The following is a 4,308-nucleotide window of genomic DNA, read 5'->3' as shown; positions in this document are numbered from 1 at the left end:
TCGCTTTTTGTGATTCTGAACCAAGCTGAGGTCACCCCGATGAAACCATGAAGAAATATCACCAGATTTTCAGTTCTTCAGAGACGCATTTCAGCCATGTTATCGTCTTTAAGCTCATTTCATGGGAATCTCTATCAACCTTTCTGGCCCCGATCCAAGTTAACATTGGCTATTTTGCTTCTGGTATTTGATATTTTACTCTGAAATGAAACCATGAAGAAATATCACCCAACTTTTTAGCTCTTCAAGCGTCATTATGCACATTTTGGGGGATTTTGTCATCACGTTTTGCAGCCCCTGATCCGAGCTAACATTGGGTATCTCGCTTTTTGCGATTCTGAACCAAGCTGGGGTCACCCCGATGAAACCATGAAGAAATATCACCAAACATATCAGTCCTTCAGAATCACATTAAGCATTTTTCAGCTTATTTTAGCGATATTTCGATCAAGTTTTCTGGCCTTTTCTGTGTATTTTGCTCATCGCGCTCATGAACCAAGGGGTCCAACCAAGGGTCACCGTCTGCAATGAAACCATGAAGAATTATCACCAAACTTTTCAGTTCTTCAGAGGCACATCTTTTGTGTCTTTTAGCTAATGTTGGTGTATTATGTCAACACGTTTTTCGTCCCAATCCGAGCTAACATTGGGAATCCACTAATCCATATTCTAGTCCAAGCTTTTCTGTTTTTGTTCGTTCTTCCAGCTCTCATCATCATCAAGGGTCAAAGGACATATGTTGGGCAGATTGCAAAGCCTCTTGAGGTCAACGTAGATACTGGGATATATAAATGAAATAAACAGTACAGTGGAGTTGAATAGAGATGTATTGAATGTGTCCTTCCCAGCCTGTAAACACTGACGTCCTTCAGTCCATCTTCAGTGTTTACTGACAGCCGTCCTCCCCCTTTCACTTTGGAGGAAATGGAAAATAAGCAGCTACTCTAAAATGGCCTTCACACCATGAACACAGAAAATACTCTCAGTTTTGATTTGTGTGTCTGTCAATGTGAACGAAATTCCTCTGACTTCCATTTTAGTTTCACCTGCTGTGTATAGGTAACAAGAAATGATTCAAGGAATATGTTATATCAAAAGTCAACATCAGTCAAAGACAACTTTAATGTAAATGTGTCTGTGTGTGCAGACAGAGAGATCGAAATACCGTTTCCAACAATCCCGAATACAAAATACAAATATGTATATCCTCTAATCATCAGACACATATTACACATTCACATAAAACACAACGATCAATACAAAATAACAGTCACTTCAATATGTTAGGGAATGTCCATAGCAACGTAATATATATAAGCTAATATCCAAAATGAAACGGGGTCCCTACACCTTATCGAAAAATATAAGACTGTTTTTATGCAACTTGTATTGAATTTTACCAATTTTACAATCACCAAAATTGGAAATAAAAACATTAATACAATGTGGCTACGACGTGGCTAAATAAATCTATTTTGGCCTCTGACATTGCCTTGAATGGTTTTAATGTGTATCGTACCGACCGGCCTAATAAAGGTGGCGGCGTTGCCATTTATGTTAAGAATAAGTTCAGTGTAACCGCTGTAGTTTCCAAATCTATCAGTAAGCAATTTGAATTTTTAGCCTTAAATATAGAAGTGGCAAAGGGTCAACAGGTCATGGTAGTGAGTTGTTACAGACCCCCCTCAGCTGTCAAAGACTCCTTGTCTTCACTAGCAAATCTGTTATCGCAACTAGACTACAAGGAAATAGTGCTACTTGGAGATTTTAACTGGGACTGGTTAACTGCAGTGTCAGAGGATTTTAAAAACCTTTGTATCTCTTAAATGTTACTCAGATTGTTGACAGTCCTACTCGCCCTAACATTAAGTCCCCTAATAAATCCTCCCTAATTGATCTCATTCTAACTAATGTTCCCTATAAATACTCAGCTGTGGGAGTATTTGCGAATGATCTGAGTGACCACTGTGTTGTAGCCACAATTAGGGACACTAAGGTCCAAAAGGTTAAACCTCGTATTATCATCAAGAGAGACATCAAACATTTTGTGGAGCAGGGTTTTGTGCATGATCTGTTTGGGTTTGATTGGGGAAAAATCGATCTGTGTGCTGATGTAGAAACTGCATGGTCTTATTTTTATCTTGGTTTTATGGAAATTATAGATAGACATGCACCCCTGCGTAAATTTAGAGTGAAGGGACGAGACAATCCTTGGTTTTCTGCTGAATTATCTAGTCTCCTTCATGAGAGAAACAAGGCCTGGGCAAAGGCTAGGAATTCAGGCTCAGAGGTAGAATGGCTGCGTTTTAGGCAGCTAAGAAATAGCTTCACTTCACATGTCAAAAGTGCTAAATCTAAGTATTATCTGTCAGTTACCACAAAGAACCTGAACAACCCTAGAAAATTCTGGAAAGCCATAAAATCGATATCCACCGGTGATATCCGTAATGAGCTACCTCCTTGCTTTACCACAGTATCTGGCACTATATCGGATAGGACCACCATACTAAATTGTTTTAATGAGCATTTTGTGTCCTGTGGCTCTCTGTTTCATTCTGTTTCTAATTCTGCTTCTGTGAACACCACAGTCGGTGACTCAGAACAATGTGGTCTGGAAAACCCCTTCAGTTTTACTCCTTTTACTGTTGATGTTGTTCGTGAAGTCTTAACCAAGCTAGATCCTAAAAAGCCGGCTGGTCCGGACAACGTAGAACCTTTCTTTTTAAAGATAGCTGCAGATTTTATTGCTCCACCTCTTACTACTCTTTTTAACCTCTCCCTCAGCACGAACAAAATCCCAAAAGTATGGAAGTCAGCTTATGTCCTGCCACTACTAAAAGGAGGGGAGGCCACCTTATTAAACAATTATAGACCCATCTCTAAATTGTCAGTTCTGGCCAAGGTTCTTGAACGCCTAGTGAGTGAACAAGTAAAGGAGTTTTTATGTAACAATGACATCCTGTCTAAACATCAGTCAGGCTTCAGAAAGCAACACAGCACCATCACTGCCACAATGAAAGTGGTGAATGATATTACGAGTATTTTAGATAATAAGCAGAGTTGTGCAGCTCTATTTGTTGACCTATCCAAAGCGTTTGATACCGTCGATCATTGCATTTTGAAGCAGAGGCTGGTCAGTATAGGCATATCCAGCCATGCAGTAGGGTGGTTTGTAAACTACCTCTCTGAAAGGTCCCAATGTGTTCAGTTTGATGGGCTGTCTTCTGAGTGGTTAAACATCACTAATGGTGTACCACAAGGTTCAGTTTTAGGTCCGCTATTATTCTCTATCTATATTAATAGTTTAGGTGAAAATGTCGAAGGAGCAACCTTACATTTTTATGTGGACGATACCGTTATGTACTGTGCAGGTCCCTCGATTAACGAGGCTGTTGTTAAATTACAGGCTGTTTTTAACATTATTCAGGCTCAACTCTCTGAGCTTAAGCTTCTTTTAAATGTGGATAAAACCAAGGTAATGCTCTTTTCTAAAGCTAAAAATACACCAGAGACTGCTTTGGATATTGTAACTACGCAAGAAATACAACTTGAAGTGGTTACCTGTTACAAATACCTTGGTATCTGGTTTGATGACTGTCTCACTTTTAAACTACATGTCAATAACCTGCTTAAAAAGCTGAGGGTTAGGCTAGGTTTCTTTTACAGAAATAAGTCCTGTTTCTCGCTTGAGGCCAGGAAAAGGCTCTGTGACCTTTTGACCTGTGCTGGATTATGGTGATTTGTTATATATGAATGCACCTGCCAATTACCTGAGCAAGTTAGATGCTGCGTATCACAGTGCACTGAGATTTTTGACAAATTGTAAAGCACTTACGCATCACTGTACCCTGTATACCAAGAAGGTTATGCCATCACTTACTGTACGGAGGCTCAGTCACTGGTACTTTTTCATTTACAAAGCCATGTTGGATAAACTATCATCTTATATCTGCTCCCTGATCTCTCTGCGAATTGAAAGTACTTATTGCCTGAGATCGCATGCTGTGGTTTTATTAAATGTGCCAAGTGCTAGGACTGTCTTCGGGAAGAAATCTTTTAGATGTGCAGCTCCACTAACTTGGAACAGTCTGCAAAAAGAATGGAGAATTACCAAGCTAGTACCACTACATGTTTTTAAAGCTCGGTTGGATGCTACAAAATCAGATGCTGTTGGTACCTGTACTTGTGGTTAAATATGTAAATTGTAATCCCTGTACATTTTGCTGTATGATGTCCTTTTGTTGTTCTGTTGTTTATGTCTTCTTGTGGAACCTACTGCTGCAGGTCTCCCTTGAAAAAGAGATCATT

The sequence above is a fragment of the Gymnodraco acuticeps genome, unplaced genomic scaffold (assembly GCF_902827175.1).
Source record: "Gymnodraco acuticeps unplaced genomic scaffold, fGymAcu1.1, whole genome shotgun sequence".
Taxonomy (NCBI): domain Eukaryota; kingdom Metazoa; phylum Chordata; class Actinopteri; order Perciformes; family Bathydraconidae; genus Gymnodraco; species Gymnodraco acuticeps.
This window is presented reverse-complemented; position numbering follows the sequence as displayed.